Below are 25,605 nucleotides of genomic sequence, written 5' to 3'. Positions count from 1 at the left end.
GGCTGGGTCATGCCTCGTGAAAATGACAACAATGTATTTTTAAGCTAAACAAAAAAAAAAGGAAAGAAAAAGGAACAACGAAAAGTCAGTCCACCCACTCAGCCATCCTTTCACACAAAATACTAACAGCATGGAGATGGGGGCAAAACATACTTATTTTTAGTGCTGCTGTTTGTTTACAAACTGCAGCTCCCCCAAATATGGGGTCACTGACGTAAGAGGTTACACTCAGCAAAGTGCCCATCCATGTGAAACTTGCTTCCTGTCTGGGTCCTGACATGAGCACAAATTTCAGGGATTTGGAAAGAGTGATTGAAATTCTCTCCTTTCTCCAAAGAACCTAACCTCAGAGTCCAAAGGATCTGATAGAAATTCCCATCTAAACAGAAGTGAGCAGAACTGCAGTTCTGGATTTACCGGGACCTTCAACACAAAATGGATAGCAGAGAGCTAAGGGAAAAATGGAGGGATTAAATCCAGATGGACAATGAAACCCTACTGACACTTAAGGATGCAGAATGAAATCTCTCCCCTCAAGTATCTTTTTAGTGTTCAGGTTAGACAATCTGAAGAGGGACTCACTGCAGAACTGAGATGGGATGGTCTTCAGTTCCAAGAACATCACGCATCCTTGGAGGGAGGAGGAGGTTCCTCAGATAGGTGTCACAGAGGAGGTTTTGCCTGAAGTCCAGAATGATAATAATGCCATGGAGGATCCAGAAAGAAACAAGCTGAACTGTAACAGGTCCTAGACCTGAGTATTAGGGAGTAGATTACACTCAAACCAGTGTTGCCACATTTAGATGCATGAATGAATGGGAAAGAGATAAAAGGAGGGAGGCCACAGCTGTCCTAACAATCAGTGCTGTGCCCAAAGAAGTGGATGTGAGCATAAGGAAAAATTATTGGACAGACCCTTACCAACACTAGAGTGTGAAGAAACAACAGGGTGCCCTCCTCACTCTAAACTTTCCCCACTCACTGTAATGCACAGCTTCAACCAAGAAACTCAGACGCATGTGTGGCAGCATTCACCAAGTCACAGGCTGTGTACAGTTGCTCTTCCTTCTCCTTTTCATTTGCTGGAGGCCCCTGCCGTCTCTGAGAAACCTTTTCCTTCCCTGATTTTTTGAGTTGCTGACCTAACGGTTTCCCTTTTTTTTTTTTTCTCCAGTGAAAATATAGCAAAGAGGAGTAGCCCAAGCCTGACCATGGGGAAGAGGGGTGGGTACATTACCAGAGGGGTGGGTACATTACCAGAACCCTCTGTGAGACTCAGACAGTTTGCCCATGTCCATGATTCTCCCATGGCTGCCAAGGGAATACAGAGAAGGAGGCCAGGCAATAAGGAGGGGGGTTAACGATGAAAATTGGGTTATCAGGGTCTGTGTGACGTCAGTGTCTGTTTTTGTTTGAATCTCAAAGCAAAGAGAAGGGAGAGGGAAGGATAGGGAAGACGTACTGCAGCCTGCTCCCATCTGCCAAGGAAAAAAGGTTCTGCCTGGAGCAGGAGCAGGAAGAATTCCCCTAAGGATGAAGAAAACAGCTTACCTCTAGGAGATCCTAAACCGAACTAATGTGTGCTCACCTCAGTGCTACTGCCTCTCAATGTTTCAGATACATAAAAGGAAGGGGGAAAAAGGCAAGGTGTGTCTGGCAAAACTGCTAGTGCTATGCCTAGCAGAATGGAACTGAGAACAGAGAACACAGGACTGCAAAGTATTCCCGCGTCACTGAGTCAGGCTCCTGCTATTACTGGTAGGCACAACATGAACTAGCTAGCTGAAGACTAGTCCTGTATGTCCAAGTACACTTTAGTCTTATACATGTGTTCCTCCTATACACTCATAGGAGGTCAATCAGTGGTCAGGTACAATGACACCACTGCCTTTCCTTTGAGCCCCTCAACACGAGTAAGAAGTAGCTAACTTGCAGGGCGAGGAGGAAGGATAAGGCGGAAATGCCAGCCACGAGAGTTGGTCCAAAAAAGTTGGAAATAGCATCCAGATCAATTTCTAATTTTAGTCACTTTCTGAGGCCATCAAACACAACATCCTATTCTGCTCACCAAACCACAAATTTAGTAAGTGGCTAAATCCTGAGGAGAGTATCATACTACTCTCGTCTGTCCATACAGCAATCACATGCACACCAGGGACATCAGCTGGGCAGTGGCTTCTGTGAAGGAACAGCACTAGCCTGTGTTACTTACCACGGACTCATCCCTTCTCCTCCCTACTGCTGAAGCTTCAGAGTAGGCCATGAGTAGCAGATAACTCCTTATTTGTTTACCTTCCCTTTTGTCATCCTTCAGAACAGTGGGAAGGAGGTCACAAACTCTGCCACCCTTGCCAATAAATGGCTCTAGAGTGCTAATGACCTTGAGGCCCAGCTGATCTGGATCAGGCTGGAATGAGCCAACTGGAGCAACTGGGAAAGCTTATATGGCATCATCTGTCATCTTTGGCTTGGGTTTGTCCTGAGCTGAAATTATGCAAACAGCTCATGATCTGAGGCCAGTGACAGATCATTACTCACAGGCTGGCCTCTCTCAGCACTGAAGTTTGAGCTCTTCATTCATCACCTGCTTTGACAGCTCTTTTTGGTCAAATGGAGGAACACATTGCCATTTGATACTACTGTGGGCAGAATTTGACAGCACTCGTGCATTAGATGTATGTGTGAGTAGTAGAAACATCCTCAAGACATTAAGGAGAAATAAAAATATTACTGTTTTGCTGCAGTGCTTACCAAGATGTCTCAAGTTAGAGAGCTACTTCCTCTTTCATACCGGGTAGCTTCCTATTTACTACAGGGTAAAAGTAAGCATACAAGGCAAACCACAGCATAGATGATACGCAGCAAGTTCACACCTTACCTTACCCCACAGTAACATATTCACATCTCCCTACCCTTAGAAATACTTATTTTTAATACCCCCTGAGGAATTTTTAATAATACATTATGCCATCTAGAAGCTGCTTAAAATAGGGCGCTCTATCTCTCTGGTTTAATATGAAGAAAGCTTTTCTGCTCAGTGTGTTCTGACTTTTTGAAAACAATGACTACAAGGTAAGCGGTACATTACAAGTACCTTAGTCCCATCTTGCAGCAGTATTCTGTGACCCCCAAAGAACTGTGGGATTGGAGACTTTTTTTTGTAGAGGCAAAAGCTACTCCTAATTAATTCTGTGCGGATGCTAATTTGGCATCCACTTTGGAAGTAAGTAAAATTAATTTGCATGACAACACTTATACCCTGGAAGAGTATCCACGCCACTGAGGAATAGCGATCCATTTAAAATTCATACACAGACTTAATCCAAATTAATGACTCCGTATAAACAAATCATTTTTACTCAGCCACAGGGAGAAAAAAACCCCATAACTTGTTTCCCAAATCATTTTCATAGGCAACTTTAAACCTCTCGAACCAGTGAGGCCTGCCACGTCTGCGTGGGCCAAGCAAGCGTAGTGCGGTCACGACAGACCTGTTGACAGCCGTTCGGGCAATCCAGTCGTGCCCTGGAGCAGCTTCTGCTATTCGGGCCCGGGCTCCTCCCGCCCAGCCCGGCCGGGCTCGGCGTGATCCGCCCCCCGTATCTGGACACCGCAGCCCCGGACCCCTCCATTTCGGCTTCGACCCGCCGCCGTCCCTCCCCCGCGGGGCCCGGCCAGGCCGGCGCGGCAGCACCCTCTCCTGTCCCCGCTCGGCCGCCGCAGCCGGTGGGTGCCGGAGCCCGGGCCGCCAGCAGCCCCCCTCGGCCGGCTACCGCTCGCCCGCCCGCCCCGGCCCGCGGTGGCTGCAGCCGAGGGCTCGGCGGGCCGAGGGCTCGGCGGGCCCGGCGCTGGGCGCGGTGGCGGCGCTGCCGAGCCGCCCTGCCCGGCTCCGCCCGCGGCGGCCCTGCCTGTCCCGGCGGCGGCGCGCAGAGCCCCGCGCTGGCCTTTTTCGGGGATTTCCCTCGGCCCGGCTCCACTCGGCTTCTTGTAACCAGAAACACATGACGGTGAGTGGTGAGGCCGCTTACTGTTACTGCAATTAAGTCTGTTGGTAACCGGAGCTGCATCACCTAATTAGAGCGGCACGAAAAGCAACTAACTCCCTGCAACGCGACGCCTTGGGGCTCGGCCGCTCGGCTCTGCTGCCAGACAACACGCGGCCTTTGCACCGCCGGACCCCAGCCCTCCCTCCCCGCCGGCCGGCCAGGCCGGGGGGGCAGCGGAGGGGAAAGGAGAGGGGGTGCGGGCTGCCCTCCTCCCGCTCCCGGGAAAAGGAGCGGAGCGGAGCGGAGCCTGCGCCCCTCGGCCGGCAGCGGCAAGGGCAGAGCGGCTCGGCCCGAGGGGGTCTGCTGCTGCGGGGGGGCCCTCGCTCCGGCCCTCCTCTGGAGGCACCCCGCCGCCGGCGGGCTCGCCGGTGGGGACGTCTGGTGTGGCGGTGCTGCACCCGAATCTCGACGTGGCAGAGCCAGCGGAATTCAGGAGGAGGTGTTTGCGCCCACAGCCGCGGTTCATCTCTCCCAGAGGTGCGTGCGGCCCCTCCAGCTGCGCTCTCGCACCGGCAACTCGCGCGGTGCCCATCCACGCAGGATGGCAGCCCTCCTTACTCACCGGAAAACACGAGTCACCCATGAGTTCTGGGGCTTTTTGCACTTGCGGGCTGGCGTCCCCTCCCCCTCCAGACGTGGGAATCTGATGGTACATGTGCTTTCACTTTTGCATTCGACTGACCTACATTGTAAGCAGTCGCTTGGAATCGCGTTGCTTTCCCAGCTGATTTTGAGCTCAGACTTTCAAAAACAAAACAGTGTCTTAATACTTCTAATGTCCCTGCTGATGCCGCATGCACGCCATCGTTCAGGCAATCCCTTTTACAGAAACCTGCTGTTCTCGTTACGCTGATCCTTGACATCAGTTCTGGCTCAGAGCCTGATCATGATGGAAAAAAAATACTGTGTGCTTGCAAGCATTCGCATTATCACAAGGAAAGTAGGATGAGGAACAGTTAAATCCAAAATATGCTCAAACACGAAGTGAATGGATTAAGGCACCTTCCAATACTGCACATTCTACAGCTACCGGATCGCCCGTCTCAGATGTTCACAGAACTATGTGGAAGTATGTTCACATAATCAGCTCACCTTGAGTCTCCACAATGGTTAAGTTATAATGAATAGTAAGCGAGGTGGTAATAAATTGAACAAGTAGCTTGTTTCAGTCTGTAACTGCCATAGCTTGGAGCGCTGCGGCATTCCAGTGAAACTCCAGCACAATCTAGGAAGCAGAAAAAGGAAATGCATCCGTTCAGCTGTGTATTGCTCAGATCTGGCAATGCTTAACAGGAAATGGGAAGAAGATCCTTAATTTTCAAGCAGTGTTTCCCAAAACCATTTGAAAATCTACTGAGTCTTGGAGTGCTGGCAAATTTACATAGCAATTCTGCAGCGGTAGAGCTTCAAAGGGCTCTCTGTGTGAGTAAGCCTCACATTTGCATGTGCAAACAGCACTAACGCATACAAAACACAGGCCCAAGTTTTCAGAACTGTATGCGTGCTTTTATGCAGCCAGTATGCACATAAAATTACTGTAATTGTACTTCCATATTAAAGGTATGTACCAACCCTTTTAATTTGTATAGAGATCGCTGTTTAATTACCTGCACTATGCTATAATCTAACTTCAAGAAAAATTGTGCTATAACAGTATATACAGGCATCTAAACACATATGTGTATACTGCTTGTAAATATGAGTATTAGCTGATGTATTCACTGTATCCAAAGAAAGTAAAGAAGTCTAGGGCCTGCATAGTACTGCATACAAAAAATTAAAATAGATTGGTACCCAAATGGAGCCTGGTTTTACAAGATATTTATTGTAGGGAGAGTTATGTGCACTGTGCCACTCAACATCTTTACCTTTTTTTTTTTTTTTTGGATGGTGAAATTAGAGCTGAAGTAGAGGACACCATTTTTCTTAGCTGGGAAAACATCTCTTGAATTCTGCACGATAATTTTTACCTGTAGTCATACACACTCATATTAAGAAGAGAATTACTGAGGTTCGTACAGAAAACAAAGGACATTTCTGTACTTTTCTGTGAGTCCATAGCAGCTCCATGATCATACAGAAACCCAGTAACTGTAGATGTTATGCTTGGTAAGGCTGAAATTAGAAGATCACTTGTTTCAAGAGATGACACTGATCCACCTAAACCACACTGTGGAAAGAATCCCTTATTTTAAGCCCTGCAATTGATGTTTGTGCATCCAAATATTAAACAATCACTTTCTTTATAATCTTTTGTCCTTCTCATCTGAAGTGCTCACAAACATTAAAGGTGTTTCATACTACCTTGGCAAAGTCATCATGGACAATATTATTAGCCCATTCTCAGCACAGAGAGATAGGAATAGACTCCTGCTCTTGCAATACAGTTCCCAGGCTGCAGCTCCTCTCTTAATGCTCTTTGTTGGCTATTTAGGAATTGAAGGGCAAGGCTGCTTTTCCAGAACTAGTTATACAGTTCCTACTTCTGAAACAGAAGAAAAAATGTATTTGCCGTACTGGTCGGCAATAAACCATAGCATGTCCGATATCCTGCCTCCTGCTGTAACCCCACACCCAACAGTTCAGACATCCCCTCACTCAAGCACCTCTACTATTGTGCAATGGCACAGACGGGGAAAATAATTCTTTCTTAACTCTAGCAGTTGAACTCTTTGCACTCTGCAGCATGAGACTGGATCATACTGTTCATTATCTTATCTTCCTCAACTACATGTTACTAATGGTCTAAAAATTAGCCAGGCCTTCTGTAAAAATCCACCCACTCAGCTGGTACCTTTGACTCAGTTGAATGGCAGTGTTGGGGTTGACACATTCAAAAACCCCCATATATCTCCCTAGTGCAAAAACAAAGTACACGCTTACAGAACCAGTTGGTCAGGGACCGACTTTCGCACTCTGTGTTTGTACTGCACCCAGCATGACTGAGTTCTGTTGAACAGCTGGGAATCTTAAACACCACTATAATACATGCAAATAATTTAAATGCATGCTTAGGTGTATTGGAGGGTATTCTCCAGTCTCAGCATAAAGTCATATAAAACAATTTAACTTATCAAGAGGCTGACCACTCCCAGTATGAAGCTCAGCCCTACAGACTTTACTGGGAGATAAAGATGGCTTGTGTTCTAGCAGCATGCAAAACTAATCTCTTTTTTTCAAAACTTCCAGATGCAAACAATTTCATTTCAAACCACAGTCCTTCAACTTCAGCAGATTCCCTTGCACTGAGCTGGGAGCTCAAACATAACACAACACTCCATACTCTGTCAAAAACAGGCTCAGAAACTAGAACATCAGCTCTGTCACTGGCAATTAAATACAGCAAGAATTTGAAAGAATTACTGTATTCAACACGATTAAATAACGAAAACATCTAAGAAGCCAATGAGAATACAAGTTTTGACATCTTTTGTCTTGACAGTGGTCCTCTAGATGTGTTCCGAGGTCCGTTTTAAACTTTGTGATGACATATACAACAGGAAAAAAAAAAAAAAGATTGTTTACTTTGGACCTGATATTCATGGCACTTGGAAAGCTCAAACACTTGGGCAAAAATACAACAGTGCATAAAAATAATGTGATTTCAGGCAAAAAAAATGCAACATCTGATTAGCCATTCAAAAGTATGGCTGCAGCAGTTACCACAAATCAACTATATACAGCTTGAACCTCTAGAGAAGGAAACGTTTTTCATCTCGCTCAGAGGTCCACGCGAAGAGGTGATTAATATGCTAGAAAATCCTCTGGGTCAGATGCAATGTGCAAAGAAATCAGCTGAAGGGTTAGCTCATGCACAGGAGAGATTCATCCTGATCAGGGATAAGGGGCTCACTGACAGCGGGCAGCTGCACATCACACTTGCTCTGTAGCCTTCAGCCTCCCTGGCTAAGCAGTACATTCTTCTTTTACTAAACTTGGCTAAAGTCTATGTGTAAAAGGGAGTCTGCCCCTTTCTATCTTTTTGTTTGAAGTAAAGTTACTACCATATTAGACTCTCATTTCGGAAAAATAACAGTCTGAACAGGCTGAAAAACTGGTCTCTGGAATTGCCCCCAGGCCTCTGGGTAAGTCACACAAAAGGAATGGGTCTTCAGATTGCTTCACTTGGGACAAAGATACCCGTCATTAGCTGATGCTGAACAACACCCAAAACTGCTCTATGACTGATAAAGACGTCCAGTATGGTAGGTGAGGGGAAAGGGCAGGGCCTGTGCTGTCTGGACAGGGCGTTGGTTGGTCCATACTGATTTCCTGTAACCCAAAGGGCTCCACTTCTCCTTTCCTTCTCATGGCTTTTGTCTAACAGGAAAGCTGCTTCTATGCCTTGTTTGGACACTGTGATTGCTGAGTGCAGGCCAGTTGCATAAGCTTTAAGGGTACCTCTAGTACCTTAATCTGCCCCCTTCCTCATTAGATGTGTGCTCATTGCCTCTTTTCCTTCCTCTTCTTCATTTCCTTGCTGTTGCAGAAGAACAAACACTGAGTGGGGAAAGCGTCCAGAAAGGAACTTGAGACAGGGAAGCATCCAGTGGTCCCTCTGCTATGGGTAACATTTACGGAACTTGCTGTTAATCAGAGATGAAGTTTCTCAGTGCAGTGTCATACATCCCCTGTTGCTGCCTATTACTTAATCTTTGCTTCCTCAAATGACATCCAGAATTGGGTAACAGCTTTCCTGAAGGTGACAGAAGCAAGGAAAAGATGATAAAAAAGAAAAGTTTATCAACAGGGACTTTGACCCATGTCCACTAATGAAAGAAGAAAGAAGTGGTCGGATAGGTTCTAGTGAATGTGAACTGGATTCAGCAGAACTTGCTTGAGTTTTGCATAGGCTCAACCCTTTCACAGGGTTGATCCTCCTCTTATCTGTCTGCCTTCCTGAGCTCACTAGACACAAACAAGCAAACTTCACAATTAAATGATGCTATTTTTTTCCGTAAGTGACTAGCCGGTTTTGGTCAGTTCCATTTTTGCGACAGTTAGCTCAAGATGGACAGTATCAGACAACCATGAGGTAGGTAATTTTATCCTGAAAGAACTCGACTGAGAACAGGCTCAGTAGCCTGTTTCTTATCACTGATGATAGCATTATGTTATTAAGGACCAGTAAACAGCTGACATTCTTTGTGCTCTTGAATGGAGATTAAAACTTTCCAAAAGTGCTTTGACTTGCAGTATCTTATTAATCCATAAAAGTGCTATGTGCAGGTATAAATCTTCCTGATCCAGTGGTTGTAGACTAGGAAGCTTCAGGACTTTCCTAGGTCACAAGGACATTCAAGGCAGAAGTGGATGTTGCCCTTGGTCCATTTGACATTCAAAATGCCAAACATAATTTCCAGATAAAGCATTAATTTGTGGACCTATATTCCAAATCCCAATCTTAATTTCACAAAGTAATTTCTGATTTGTCAAATGAGTTTCATCTAGAGGGTGCGAAAGTATGAAGACAAACATTTAAACAACTAGAAGGCAGTAACATGCACTTGCCTGTGTAGGTTTGGAAGAACGAAAAAAAAATAATCACTGAAATCCTAACTGGAATCTCTTGGGTACTCTCTGCTGCCGCCTGCTCTTTTTAGATTTGCTGTTTACCATCTGACCCTTTTTTTTACTTCCTTAGCTTTTTTAATACCAAGAAACTGAGTCCTCAGAACTAGTTAGCATTGAGAAGCTAGAAGGCAGTATGTTAGTGAAAAGGATGGAAGGAGATACACTCCATGCAGTTCTACTGTGGCTTTGTGTGCATTTACTGCACTTCTCCAGCTTTAACGGCTCAGCTGTCCCCATGTAAGGAATGCCATGCTTTGCTTAGTGTAACTGATTCCCACAAAGAAGGTGGATAGTATGTTCTCTCATGGTGACTTTACTGTTAATTTTGTGTCCTTTAGTAACAGAAGAAAAGCCTATTGTAACAATATGAGTTTCCACTTTACATTTAGAAGAAAACTGTTTTTCACTAGGTTTTCCAGTGCAACACTATACAGAAATGCACTAGAACACTGAGGCAGGTTAAGTGCATCAGGTGCACACCCACTAAGAACACAAGAAAAATTTAATTCTTGATCTGGAAGCACATGAAGAAATTGCAACACTAACTAGTATAATGGTTTGAAGGACAAGTTAGCTCCTCTGTGACAGCAATGGTAAATGAGAAATTGAATGGCACATTTCCATATGTACACACACAAAGGAACATGACTGCCATCAGGTCCAGCATCAAATGGCTAATCCTCTCCTGCAAAGCCCCTGAACAACAGATAATCTGTGCCAATTTATGTGCCCCCTGTACATGAACTCTTCTCCATTTTAAATTCTTTTTTCTACAGCAGCTAGGTCTGGCAAGAAAACAGCACATTTAAAATAAAAACTAAGGGGTGAATTTTGAAAAGATGTGACAGAAGACATTGGAATGGGGTTCTTTCTTCAGGCCAACATCCTCAGTGAGCTTTAAGGAAGTGGGGAAAGTATATCTTTATTCTCAGGAGGACTATGGAAAGGGAAACATGGAAGGCATCTCTTCTCAAGAATAAGAGTAGTAAACTCTGCTATGTAGAATAGGCCCTTGGTTGCCTGCCAGCAGCTCTAAGCAGAAGAGGGAAGCATTTAGAAGCAAATAGCTTTGGTTCCTTGCACTTATTCATCAAGAACGTCTTCCTAAGCTTTAGAATTTAGAGTCTTACAATCGTTTTTATTAGCAAACTTGGGAATAGTGCATTGTATAGAAGCCAAAGCCACAGTAGAATAAAATAAGTCTTACCAACAGGAGTAGCTATGAAGCACCCCCCCTACAAGCCACACACCTCTCAGAGCAGCTGCTTGTTATTTTTCTTTGGCATGTCTTTTTTTGGATATGAGACACCTTCATCTTCCTAACCCCAACCAGAAGAACAGAACACACTGTGCCTATTGTGGGCCAAATCCTCTGCTGACATAAATCAGATTCTCTCCATTGAAACCGATAGAGCTGTTGTGGTTGATACAGATTTGGACTCTGACCTCTTATACCAGCCTCTCACACATCTAAGATATGGCTTCCCTTAACACATTTCACTATGCTTCACAAAATTACACAGGTCTAAACAGAAAGAGTTTGCAGTCTACAAGGAGGCAGGATCAGTTGCTAATGAGGATACTACACAGGGCCTGTAGGTTTTTTAATTAATTTTTAGATTTAGAACAGATTTTCCCAATATTCAAGACTCTGGGGAGACAGCAGTTGGCAATATAACTTGGAATCTGATAAAACTAATCCTTCAAGTATGTATGTCTCACTGACAGATTCAGTTTGAATCAGTATTGCCTTTCTTTACAATAAGAACAACAAAATAAGAGACCATAATGTATAAACTTGTTATTTCCTCTATAAACAGGTAGCTTTTTAACCTCAACTTCAGTATAAAGACTTCCTAGGTTTAAAGATACAGTGTGCAGATATATTTGTTAAATGCCTGTTGGTCAAAAAGGAAGCTGTCAGATTATTTGTATTTTTATTATTGCTTTTGCAAACACTGAGTTCTTGCTTAAACAGAAGTTGGATCTGCCTTTCAGCTACTGAGATTCATGCTGCCAAGAATATGAAAAGAAAGATCTATATTTGAGGACAGATACAAGATCTAACATCTTTTGGCCTAGAAAACAGACTGTAAGAAATAGTAAGAGGTCATCTTGCTCATCCCAACAGCTATGGTTACTTATGTGAATGTCTGTTCAGGAGTTGAGCGAGGTCTGTTGATGTGCTGCAATCATTTTGGCAGGATCTTGGCAGCATTTCCAAAGCTATTAATTAGCAGCTTACTCATCAGTGGAGCTAGGGCATCCTGTAAACCGATGCCCCATTGACCCTGCTGAATTAATTTTCCATAAATAAAATGCAAACCTCATTGGTCTCCACCAGGCAGATTTTTTCCCTTCATTTTCACAGTTAAAGCAACTATTCAAAATGGTATAAAAACACCTGCTCAGCACTTAGCAGGCAAAATAGTCTGAAAGTGGGTCTTACATAAGAGTCTTCCAAACCACATGTATGCCACTCAAACAAAGTATATTAAATACCCAGGTAAACATGTCAATGCACTTGCAGGCTTCTGTAGTTTGCTTGCAGCCTTGAACGTTAGAATCTAGTTTGTTTAGAGAGGAAATGTTGACAAGAACACTGGGATTTACTCCCTCTTTATTTAAAAAGTAAAAGAGGACTTTTAACTTCTACCTTATGAGAGATGGATTGATCTTGCATTAGCAGAGCATCTGCCGAATAGCACACACAGCTGGGCAGCACATTCTTTTTACCATATTGTGAATGCAGCACAGGATACAAAGCTGAGCAAAATTTCACTTATACAACTGGTGGTTAATTCTGTGCCAACAGTAATTAGCTTCTGTAAAGAGTTTATAACAAGAAACCACAAAACAGTTTTATTCTGATGAAACTGATGGGAAAAACCCATGTGCGTCTGTCCATGGGGTGTGAGCTCCAAGGCTTGGCAGGAGAATTGAGACGCAGGCTTTCAGGCCAAAGGCAAAAGAATGCTTCACTGAGCTACAGAGCAGCTTCCTTTTTAATACTTACTTGTATTTCCACAGCATCTATAGTCAAGGATGTGGGCTGTTGGTATTATGAATGAAACAGCTAAAGGCAGGACCTTCCTCCCATGCATGCAGAGTCTAGGGCCCTGATTTGGCCAACACTGACACTTAAGCAAAATCTTTAGTATACTTAAGCCAAAGACATCGCTGTCAAAATTAGGTGAAATTTTACAGGATCGGGGTCTTAGCCAATTATTAGTAAAACAAAGTACTAATTAATAGTATTGATCTTAAAAGAGCAGAGAGTGTATGCTTAACTCTGCAGGTAGGACTAGTTGTATTAATTTCAGTGGGATTACACCCACTGTAATTTACATTTATAAAAGTAGAGAAACTTCCTAGTTTGTAGCATGGAGGCTTGGATTAACATCTGCATTCATATCAAAAGTATGCTGAAATAGGGTTTCTGTTCCATTCTCTTTCTGGTAGCACATAGAAGCCCCTGTCAAAGGGGCTCACTGCACTAAGCACTGGGCAAATACTGAGCTCCTTGTCTTACAGTGGAAACAGATAAAGGGAAAGAAGGGAAAAGAGTCATGAAGTTAACTCTAGTTAGCCACCTGTGGCCACACACCAGATGGATGCTGGGAATAGAGACCAGGTCACCTATATCATGGTTGTCATTAAAACCCTTCAATAGCTGATTTTACAAAAAACTGAGGACATAAAAATACTTCATACAATCCAGGTTTCTTGGAGAAAGCCCACTGAAAAACAGGTTCTTGCCAGACTTAGAGAGGAGAGCTCAAAAGCACATTGGATAAGGGAGAGTCAATGTTAACAAGGCTGGAAATTCCCGGTAGAGGAAGCCACTTCAGGAAGCGAGTATGACTGAGCTGAAGTGGGGAAGAAATTCTCTACTCTTGTGGCTGCAGCATGGAAGGATTGCACAAGCAGCGTGCTCCTGTTGTGACTGTGCTAGAGGCAGTGCTCACACAGCCATCTCTGGCAGGGTGCTGCCTCAGTACTCGTTACAGGACCTAACAGTGGAGTTTTATTGCCACTGCCTTCAAGAAACCACGTTCTTAGAATTCGTTCCCTCTCAGCCTGACAATCGTAGTTTGGCAATCTACGCTGTCTTTTGTGTAAGATACTATGTTAACCAATCTATTGCTTATTGGGTAAAACACCAGCCGTCCCTTCTGCTCCCTCAACTCACCGCTCTTCAAGGATATGAGGTAGCTATGAGCACTGCAAAGGCCAAAACCCAGGTGCCAGGCTGGTCAGTAGCAAGGCACTGAATATTTTCAGTTCTATCACATAGAGTAACAATCTGCCACACTAAACAAAAGCATGCTGAGGTTATCTGAATAGACCATCCTGTAAAGACGAAAGTGCAAGAGTAGCTGGCTTCTTTAAAGTATTGTGCCTTTGAATGTATCTATGCATCAAAAATGGGGGAAGGAGTAATTGCAGCATGAGCTGATTTTCCTGTGCTAGGCTCATACAGCTTAGTAACAACAGCAGCAAAAATGTGGCAATATGTGGGTTTAACAGTCAGAATATGTACGCAGTCTTTCACAGGTTGTAATCTGGTTACTAGCAAGTTAAAGACCTTTCAGCAGCATCTCTGTGGCTGTTATTATTCATGCTAATTAGATTAAGCCAGCAGAGATATTTTTGCACATGCTGTAAGTGCACCTTCATTTTCCTGGGTGGAGTATGTGTATGCAGGGGAAGGTGTGAGCAGATATCCTAAGCTTCTCCCAAAGTGCAGATGGGACAGGCTACTTCATCCCAGTAGTGCAGAAGTATGGAGTTTAGCAGTTCCATGATGGAGCGGCATACAGCAGCTTATCTCGTAATTTCATGGAATGAGCCCTGGCATTGTACAAAAGAAAAATCTTAACTGAAACTTGTAATAACTTTGCCATAACTTCTGGATACATGCATTTTTCTTAATATAAAAAGGAAGTGGGCAGTGTGGTAAAGTAAATGTATGGTTAGCTACTCAGGAGATGTGGGTTCAGTACTTGGTTTTTCCTGACCAAGCTCTATCACCAGCTCTGTCATCCTATTCAAATTATTTCCCCTCTTTCTACTTTTGTTTCTTTTCTCACTGTTTATGTTTCATTCATTCATGCTGTAGTTTCTCTTGACATGTTTTGAACTGTACATAGCAACAGGGTCCCAGACTCAGTCTGAGATTTTGGGCACGACTGTAATAGAAATAAACAGTAATTCAAATTTGATATTGTTGTTCCTTGGAGTACATGTGCTCCCTGCCAATTTAAAACAGCAAGAAAAAAGAGCTTTTGTTTTTCTACAGTCTTGTGTGTCTCAGGAGAGGAGCAGGTGATTAGATCCTTGGGTTCTGTACTAGTGCTCAGAGCAGAAAGGTTGGAATTCAGGACTCCTACCGATAACTTGTACCACTGTTCATGGGAAAGCCAGGTCACCCCTGTGCTTCTATATGCCATCGTAAGCAGCATTGCACAATCTTTCAGAATTTGTCAATGTTGCAAACATACTCCAGGTATAAACATTTTCTGTCCAACATCCACAATGGCCCTATAAGCTAAGTGTAGAAGTGACTTTCTGTGACAACAGTGGAACAGAGAAAGGCTGGTGCTGGACTGTTAGTCATTGGCTTGTTGCTACCAGATTTTACTAACAAGAGATGGCACTGGTACCTTGTTCTGAATCTACTGGAAAGTCATTAGCTGTGATTCCAAAGCCAAAACCTACTGTGTTCCCTTTTAACATCAGCCAAGAGATTGTGATTAAAAAAGATGTATAATTAAAAAAGATTTAACAGGAAACTGAAGAGAACCTCTAATCAGTGTAACCCTGGGCTTTATTCCACAGAGAAAATAAAACACAAAGGCTTTATCCTTGGTATGTTCTAAACAGTGTGCCATTAACTCTGGTCCCAGTAAGTGTCACAACTTAACAGGTGAGGAAAAGACGGTAAGAAGCAGCAAATAGCTGAGTCCCAGAAGGTACAGAACAGGCTTTCCCCATATCTTCAGCTTCCAGAAGCGAGGGAGGGCCCCTGTCTTTATCCTGCTGGAGGCATTCTGCCTGTGGGGAGGGAGCATCTTCAATGCTATCCCACAAAAGGTACTATGCTCAGCTCCTGGCAGGGATCATTTTGCCTGTCAGGGAAACATCAGGGTTAGCTCTGGGGAGCAAGATCATCCTGCGTCATTCAAGGGAGGCTCCTCGTTTGGCCCTCAGAGAGAGGGAGGGATCAGCCTTCTGCCCTTCAGTAACCTCCTCCAGCCCAGTACGGATGCTCTGTGTACAGCCACGTCCAGTCCTCCAGATGGAAGAATGGGCCAGCCTTCAAGGAGAAAGGAGCAGACACAGGCAGAATGCATAAACCTAAGGACAGATTTTAGCTACAAAATCATTAAATACTCCACTGACTTAAAAGCTTGAAATAAACTATGTGGAGGCACTTGGTTCAGATTCTGCAAGACAAGGGACCATGGACTATGTATGGGCCTGACTCATGACATTAGTCCAGCACTTAAGGCATATCCTTGTTTCTTGTTGCAGTTACTTGCTAAAAAAACCCAACAACCGGCCCAGATTCCTCAAAAGAATTTTGGAAGAAGCAAAGAAGAGACTGACGCTAAGCAGTCCAGTGCCAGGTCAACCCTTGCTCTGACTTCTCAAGTAGAGTAAGCTGTGTTGCTCCCTGTGAAAGACAGCCATCATCACTGTGGCTCAGAGCTGATATGGGCAATCCACACTGGTACAAGCAGAGTGGGTTCCTCACTGGAGTAAACATTATATGGCAGGTTGCGGGGCATCTACACACTTCTGTGCTGCTTTGTCATGTTGGTGGCATTCCAACCTGCTGTCTGACAAAACTTCAGAAACTTGGTTAGAGTTAACAGCTAGTCAGTCCTCTGTTAATCTTCATTGTACAACATGTGTCTAGGGTGTTGCTGCTGGATTTTCATTATCCTCTTGCTAAAATGTATCACTGTGCAGTAAGCAGCTTTTGGGATAGATGGAGAATGATGCTGAAAATAATTTGAAAGGAAAAGAGGGCTAAAATATACTGTCGCGATGTTTCTGAGTAAATAAAGATAAGAGCGATGGAAGCTCCTCTGGCAGGGACATTAGCGGAGCCTCAGCAAATTAGTTTAGCACTAGAAAATTGACATGGAATGGAAACAAGGCATTCAAAGCAAGGATGTGCTTTAACTAGGCACAAAGTTATTTAAGAAAAAGAAGTGGAGTTGGTTCCAGAGTAGCTAATTCATCTCTCCTTATCTTCCCTTGGCAGAGGCTAGCTGCTTAAAGACCACTTGATGTATGCCTGCTGCTTCCTCCCCTCTCCCCTCACTTGTTTGCCTTGCAGAAAACAAAAATTAGTTCTGTTGCAAATGACTCCAGTTCCCCATGGGCTGCAGAGAAACAAATCACAGCTTATTGGGCATCTGTGTGACATCCCAGCACTCTGAAGCACATGGCAGTATTTGCACTTGCTCTAAGTTCAGCTCTATGCTAAAACATTTGCTAGAATACAAATACCAGTTATGAATATTTTTTTTTTCATTGCATTTGTGTGTTGGTAAAAGGCCTAGTAAACACAGATACACTGTCATAAAAACACTTTTCAAGTATAACTTCATTTGCTTAGTGAACATCAACTGACTACAAATTTTCCTGCCTGAAAATTTTTTTGTGGTGTCAGCCCATTACAAATTTCAGAGAGGTAGTGAAAACAACATGTTTGATATCTGCAAGGTATAACATATCCTTTTATTCTCTGGTAGTTAAACTAACTTTCTCAGCAGTCATTTAGCAGAGCTAGTATTATATGGACAGAGATACTAGAACATCCTGCTGGATCATTTTGTCATAAAATTACTCCTGGTCTATACTGGTATTTAAACAAAGTGGTCCCTGTTTATTGTACCTTGTAGCTTAAGTTTCAAAACATGTCAGGGTTAAGGATAGGCTTAGGCCAAGCTGGGAATCAAGCTGGGTTAACCTTGCCACTAGAATCTCAGCAGCTATTCCAGGTCTGAGCTGTGCAGCCATCAAAAAGCTGACCTCTGAGCTTCGCAGTGTGTAGCACTGGTGACTAATACATATTCTGCGATAACTTTACGCTCAGTTCTAATAATTAGTATAGACCAAAGCTGCTATTGTTATCCTCTTCCTTTAGATGATCTGTCTGAGGAGATCCTCTTTCAATTCACCAAGCTTCCAGTCTTCTTCTGCTTTCCTAAACCTAAAAATCGAAGCACTCCTTTATGCCTCTTTCTTCAGCTATTCTGTCACATCATGGTCAACCTTTGCACATTTCTTGCTGCAGCTCTTATCCAAGTGTGGGAGCATATACTGCTCAAAGTTGTGTAGCTTGGTTTTCCCAGAGTCACAGAAAATAGAGGTGAGGATTCCTGCCAGAAACCTCCTCTTTGCTTCCTAGCTATTCAGCCTGGCAGTATGCCAATTCGGCATGACACTTTTTCTGGATGTTAAGTTAGGTTTTTGGAAGAGGTGGAAAAGAGGCTGACTCAGTCCGTCCTTCCTAGTTTATGCTGAACTAGCTACATGTCAGTGCAGATGATACGAACTCAGCCTCTAGTTTTATAGTTTGGTGGTTTCCAGTGAATTTCCAATAACCTCTCAGAAAATTCTTCTGCATAATTCATAGCTCTAAGCTCTTCACTTTTTTTCTCTGTTATCACCTTTTATTTTGTAATTGGTCTCTTCAAACAGGGGACTGATTCTGCTACTTTTGTCTAGTAACAAACAGTACATTTCCAGGATTAAATAAAACCAAGTATTTATAATCTCCTAGGACACATTCTTCAGCATTTTAAGGAAAGCAAAGTGGCAGTTATCTTTGAGTTAGAGAACTGACGGATTCTGCTACAAAAGCAGCATCCATGAGTGACTCCTCAGTGGAAAATCTGGGTTGTTAGCTTATTGCTAGCATCTGTTACAGCAATGGCAGTGACATTTTAAAATACTAAACCCAGTTGGTAAGTTACTATTTTAGAGCAGATGTATAAATTCAGCATACTTTCATCAAAACCAGAGCATGCATCTAGCAAATTGGAACTTGATGTCAGCAGTAAACATTTGTACAATGAATACAAACATGCAACATGAGAGAGTTCTGTGTCATTCTTTCGGTAACCCAGAACTGGAGAGGCTAGGGGCAAGAAAATGTTTCATACTAGCTTTCTTGACTGAAGAGACAACTTCTTCCCTAGAAAAAGGCCCATGTGTGCAAGCCAGAAACCGATCGTGACCTTGCCATATGTGGTCTCAGTTAGGCAGCATCTTCCATGGTGGTGAAAGAGCTGAACTGCTCATGAGGAATATTTGTTCAGCCCTACAAGCTTTGAAATGTATAGACGCAAAATCTGCTCAGCTCTATGTTAACCTCAAGGCTGCAGCTTCTAGTGCCAGAGCACTCAAGGACATTCCTGCTCAGTTACAGCACAGCAAAGGACAGAAGTAACTCAAGCACAGAACAGCAACAAACAGTACAGTCATAGAAGCCTTGGTGTGAAACGGTTAAAAATACTTCAGTCATGTCTTTTCAAGAACTGAAGGACTAGCTGTGAAAACTCTATTGACTTCCAGTGAACCAGGCGGTAAACAACACAGCACAACTGAAGATGAGGACAGTATAATATATCTGACGGGTACAAATCTTCCACATGGCCAGCATCAGGCGAGGTGCTTGTCAAAAAGGCATCTGCAGCTGTTCCCTTTTCAGGCTGTTTACTCTACAGGAGGATTTACCATCTGTGCAGAAAAACAATGCACACACCAGAAACCAGTGTCTGTCAGATGAAGCCTAGTCTCGTGGCTGAAGCACAGGACAAGCAGTCAGGAGATTTAGATTCTATTTATTGCTCTCCAAGTGGCTCCCAGAGCACATAACGGGAAATCACTTCACTGCTTTGTGTCTTGTTTTCCTCCAAGATACTACTTTACCTTATTAGTGGTATGGACACCCATTGTTTGTGTTTATAAAGTGCTTTTTTTCTTTGGATGCAATGCTAAAGCAGAACTAAACAAGATGTATTTCCAAAGAATTTCTAAAGCTTCAGGTACCTTTTTACGGCAGCAAAGTTAAAGGTCTGTAAACTGTATCACAAACAACTCAAAAGCAGTCCAAGAGTCACTGTGCTCATCTCTCCATCAAAATTAGTATATTAAAGAAGTGATCTTTTAGAGATCATGGCAGTAAGAACACTAGAAATAGGTGACAAAAGAGACAGAAACATCAAATTTGTTCAGAGGTGAGCCAATACAAATGACCACAAATCTGGGGCATTTGGGTATTCTACCCTGAATTTTTCAGCTTCTTACTGGCATTGGCAATTGAATGGCATTGAAAAGTCAAGGTATCCCTTTACATAATACATTTTCTTCTTCAGAATAAATCCTTTCTATATCAAAGCACTACAGCTGTGCAGGGCTCAGGATTTCATGTCAGATTTCTGTGAAAAGCACTGAGTTCAGAATGTACAGTTCCCATCACTACCGTGCTTTGGAAGCTCAATAACTTCACAAACTGTCCCAACAGAGTCATATGAAACTGAGATCTAGTTTGCTTAAATATTTTAAGCGTTTCCTGGATTGCCCTTACTCTGGGATTAGCCCTGAGTCTATATCAAAATTATGAAGGAGATCATGGATGGGTCTTCACTGATAACACCTTTCTAAAGCCTAACAATATTACTTAATAAAACACATTGATGGAGCAAGACTGAGTATGTAGGATAAATACTGTTGTCAGTTCCAGTGGTATACCTTGGTAGGATGTATGTTGAGTTATGTTCCTCTACGGCACTTAAGAAAAAAGCCTTGTCCCACTAAAATTAACATGGTTGCCAAAGCACTGTAGTATTATAATTCATATTTTATGAATTTTCTGCCGTCCACTGAATAATTGTGTGATCAGTTCTACTCCTTTCCCATCTAAATGTGGTTGATTGTATATATAAGGAAAACAATCTAGCCATTTTTGTGTTTCCTTTTAATTCTTCTGTTGTTATTGAGTCCTAAATGATCTTGTTTTTGTTTTTACTGCTCTGTAATGAGTCACTGGCTTATTTAATTTAATTTTATTGTAATTGTTATCTTTTCATTCTTGTTTTTTTCCAGTCAGTTACTCATAAGACCACAAGATATAAACAGGACACTGTTGCTTGGACAACTTCTGAGGGTAATTTTTTTTCACTGTCGCCCAAATCCAAAGCAAGTTACTGAATGATCCTCACTTCCTAAGAACTTTCACCTCGGTTGATGTATATTTTCCCACATGTCATGTTTCTGTTGATCCTTACGTTTTCCAACTAAAAGAGATCTGCCTGTCTGGTTTGGTTGTTGTTTGGAAGCTTTCCTGGGCTTTCTAAACATGCCTGATATAAAACTTTCCATGGAAATTTTAGTGACAGAAAATCAAGTTTGATTTTATATAATTTCTTTTGCAGCAAATAAATTTTGCCAAAAACTGTGTTTCAATTGAAAATTTGGGAGAAATAGTTATCCAGTGAAATGTTAAATTTTCCTTTGCCATCTCCCCCATTTTCATGCTAACTTCATCTTTGGTGGAGTTTTCTGCAATGACTCTTTCTTTCTAGACTTCTTATCTTTAACCTGATTTCCCAAGGAAATGGGATATACGTGGTTGTGCTATGTTTGCATATGTTACATACATGTGTCTCTTTATCCATCAGTTCTTTATAATCTTGAAGCAACTGGCAGCTTTCCACTAAATCTGATATAAAGACAGAGGTCTGAATTAAGTTAAGATTTTATGTTTCACTGTAGTAGTCAGATAGAGAAGAGATTTTATTAATGCATCTATGAAAGGAAAAGCTTCAGCAGAAGTGACCTTGTATTCAATACCACAGAAAGCAGATGAGAAAGAACAGTAAATGCCCAGCTGTGGGAAAATCTCCCAATGGAGTTTACACCCATCAGAGCACACACCACAAGACATAAAGGCACAGAAAACCAAGATTCATTAGTTCCACTACTTTTTGTACTTCGTTTCCTATGAGGCTAGAAATCATAGGAAACTATGAGACTGTTTATAAATGTGCAACATCTTTGATTAGAATTAGTTCATGTTTTGGGGCAAAGAAATTATTTAGTGCTTTTGTTTAAGGTGATCTGCAGCTCTTAAGCTGTACCCCTCTTATTGGTACCCAGAGAACTAGCAGACTTAGAAAGACTTAGAAAACTTAAATCTATGTCAGCGTGCCTTCATTTCTCCTGTTACTTGTGCCACCCAAGATAAAAGTCCAGAGGTCCCTGTATATGCCACCGTTACACCTTCCAGTCACAGCTCTAGACATACCTAAGATGCAAATTGTCTAGCATGAAAAAATATCTTTTGCATATCTATTTGCAGCTTTTACATGAAGTAAAGTTTATAGAGTATTCTGTAGTACCACAGAACTTCAACAGCCTCTGCAAATAATCTGCATTAGACCAGAAATCATTGATATAGGTGTCACAGAAATGCTACAGATATTAGCCATTGTCCCGCTGCATTCAACAGATTGGATATGCCATGCTTCAAAAAGCTTTTCTAATGAGGAACCTTGGAACAGCCAAGTCGTGGCGGATTTTAGGCAAAGGCTTTGATAAACTCCAAGTGGTGTGGAAGCGGTCTTAGAGATTAATAACATAGTGATTTTCTCTGAGTCAGCAATGAGCCTACCCCCCTCCTCACAGTAGGAGGTACCAGGATGTTTGGAATGCCACCCATAGGACAAGAGGTCAAACTGAACTTCTGACCAGTGTGATCATTGAAAAATTTGTGGCTGCTTTTGCAAGAGTTAACACCAGTTAACTGAAGTCAGATTCCAGCTTGGGTAATTCCATTCTGCCTCTCTAAAATTCCCCGTTTATTTCAAACAGATGCAATATTTTTTCACTTCCTCCATTAAAGACTGACAAGTAGTTTTGTATGTTTGTTGAGTACTTGCTTTGTTTTACCCCAAAGGTAGCTACAGTACCCAGTGAATGACATAGTACAGAGCTTTGGTGCATTCAATGTCATACAGACCTATGGTTTGTAGCAAATAGCCAACAAAAGCTAGCACTAAGAAGATTTTGTCCTGTGGAGAGATCAGTAGAGTATGAGGCAGACCTGACCTCTAGTTTTAGCTCTTCTATTTATCTGAAGTAGTGACTTGGTCATGTTCCTTCACTTTCTAGTAAGGCCAAAAAGCACCTTAATTTTACTTCAGAATAAGTTGGCTTGGACCCTTAATTTCTGTGCCTCAGTACTCATTAGTAACAGTGGAATAGCAATGCTCATTAATGTATCATTAATATTTACGATAATGGATGCTTTACGGTCACTTTCAAAGGGAGATGTATTCCTATTTCCCATTTCTTCTGACACATATAAATTGATGAACGAACAAATTGATCCATTTATCCCATACGCAGTGCTAGACAACTCATAGTGCTTGATGGCAGTAAAAGGAAACACAGAAGTAAAGCCAGAAACACTAATTAAAAGCACGTTGAGACAGAACTGTAGCTTAGTCTAAACAAGTGTGCGGTAGAGATAATGTAAAAGCAATTACTTTAGCAAAGGCAATTTACTGAAAAATTGTTTTTTACTGAGCACCAACTTATTCAGTTTGTGGGCTTGCTGCCAGGAAACAGAGCCAATTAGTGCCACTTACTATGGGGACACAGAGATGTGGCCATCTGCCTGCTGAGACTCACCCCATATCTTTTCACCATGCCACACGATTCCCCCGTGTCAATATGCACACCCTTTCCAACCTATTCTCAGCAATGTGCATTGATATGGCATCTGTCATCCTGAACGATAACCCTGCACATTACTAATGTAATAAACTAATCCAGAATTTATATCTCTCTTTTTAACCATGATGCGTGACATGCCTACACTAGGCTTTACAGTAGTGTGACACATATTGGTGTAAATCTAGGATTTCTCCACTAATTTCTGAATTTCCACCAGTATAACCGAGGCGAGAATCTGACCCTTTGATCATAATGCACTTCTTTCAGGACTGAAGTTCAGATAACCCTACAGTTTACTAACAAACTGGAAAGGTAAGTGAAAAACATAAATGAAGGGTGCATTCAGGTTTCCTTATCAAGGACAATTTTCAACTAGCAGTGACATAAAAATCAACTGGAAGAAAAGATAACCCTCTGTGCTTTTTCTGCCATTCATAGGATTTCTAAATTCAAGTAACACTCACACAGTTTTAATAAAAAAAAAGTAAATGTGTAGCCTTTTGGTTGCAATTCAAGTTCTAATAAAACTGTTTATTGAACTCCTTGACCCCTTCCTGGAATCTGCTTGAGCTTCCCAGAACTTTGTGTCATGTGGTTCTCGGTCATTAATAACTAAGTATGACACAGCAGTTTAGACGCACAGCAGCCTTTTCTCCGTTCAAGCAGGCGCCAGGACAGAGCAGAGAACACAAACAGCTCAGCCCAGGCTTCGGGATCCAGCCCCAGCGCAGTGCTGCCGTGATGCAGCAGCAAGCAAAAAGGGTAAAGGCAGGAAGTGATTCATCTGAGTACAGTACAACGTGCAGGACATGATCAAAAAGATCCCAGCCTTCGGTCAGGACGAGTACAGTACTAGGCAAACAGCTCTAGGCTCCATCCTGCATATTAGATCCATCTCCCGCTCTGTTTACACTGAAATACTCCTCCACCAGCCAGCTGTGCATTAAAAGCAGCATCTGGTGCCAAAGAGGGTCAGTGAATCGAAAGACCTCTGAATACATGGTTGATCTATTCTGTCCACCCACTCATTTACGTTTATACAGCCCTTCTGGCTTTTGCCTGGAAATCTTTGGCTTTCAAACTAGAGATCTCTCCAGCAGTTCTCCTCCAGTGTTTGGACTGTTTTACTGTTCTTTGAATCTATTTAGCCATTTCCCTGCCAGTTCCCAACGCCTCAGCCCCCCTGTCCCGCCCCAGCCCCATGGCTAATTAATCATCTCTCCTTATGACAACTGGACTGTAGCTAAGACATTCTGAGTGTCAGTTTCCAAAGGGCAGAGCTGTTGTGTCTGCTGCAGCAGGATACATTCCAGGTACATTCTCCCTCACCAATTAAATGCTTAAAATTAAAAAAAGGGCAGGGATATTGCTGTATGGAGAAGCTAATCACATTTTAGTGTGAGATGCTGCGCTTCAGTTACGATGGAATGAATGAGGCTTATTGTGAATTGATTCAAAAGTCATATCTTTGCCAAATTTAGATTTAGTTACACACATGCATTTCCTACAAACCAAAGAAAAAACCTGTATGGACTTATGGGGAAAACGAGTTTAATTTCGATCGAGTTCCTTGCACTGTCAATCACTGTAATTTCACTAGAGTGGCTCAAAATTTGCTGTAGGAACTTGGGTGGTAAGGGAGAGAGAGAAGAGAAAATTGAAATCTCAAATTAGGTGCAAAGTAATACATTAAATCACATTATGATTTTTTTTTCCTTCCTATTTGTGTCCTAAGCTGCTTCTGCTTACTTCTCCCTGTCTCTCTCCATTGTATTTACAATGCATATTTGCAAACACCATAGCTCTGCATGCTCAGTTCAGTTAAAGTTCATTTGTTAAGGAAACAGAGATGGCCCTGAGTCCCTCAAATAAACACCTGAGGTCTGTTATTACCTTCTACACCAAGCATCAGGCATGCTTTGACCCACCTTTTCAAACACAAACACAGTGCAGTATGTCATTTTCAACAAAAACGAGTCTAGAGAAAGAAAAACATTTGCCTGCAACCCAGTTCTCCCTCTGGGGAGAGAATGAGAGAATGAACTGCATATGGCAGGTCTGATTCGTGTTGTTTTATGCAAGGCTAGAAGGTGTTCAGAAAGTGTGGTGATGGGACTGGTATTGACACTACCCTAGAAAGGACCCAGCATTCATTTCAGAGAATAAAGGGCTCATCTAGACAATGAGATATTTAATATTTTAGTATATCTAACTAACTGAG

The 25,605-nt window shown here is 42.5% G+C and overlaps 1 long non-coding RNA gene across 6 annotated transcripts in view; it reads right to left on the bottom strand.

Annotated features, from left to right (window-relative positions):
• The window catches only part of LOC138689672 (uncharacterized), a 159,651-nt gene that overhangs the window by 43,793 nt on the left and 90,253 nt on the right, over positions 1-25,605 (bottom strand). For 4 of the 6 annotated variants that reach the window (XR_011328568.1, XR_011328574.1, XR_011328572.1 and 1 more), the window contains exon 1: positions 4,609-4,876. The exons of the other annotated variants lie outside the window; for them this stretch is intronic. This is a non-coding gene — a long non-coding RNA (uncharacterized lncRNA). Of the gene's footprint in view, positions 1-4,608; positions 4,877-25,605 lie in introns of those variants that run through there. 6 annotated transcript variants of the gene reach the window in all.

Source organism: Haliaeetus albicilla, chromosome 2, assembly GCF_947461875.1.
Source record: "Haliaeetus albicilla chromosome 2, bHalAlb1.1, whole genome shotgun sequence".
Taxonomy (NCBI): Eukaryota; Metazoa; Chordata; class Aves; order Accipitriformes; family Accipitridae; genus Haliaeetus; species Haliaeetus albicilla.
The sequence above is the reverse complement of the archived record's forward strand: the minus strand, read 5'-3'. Positions and strand labels throughout refer to the sequence as shown.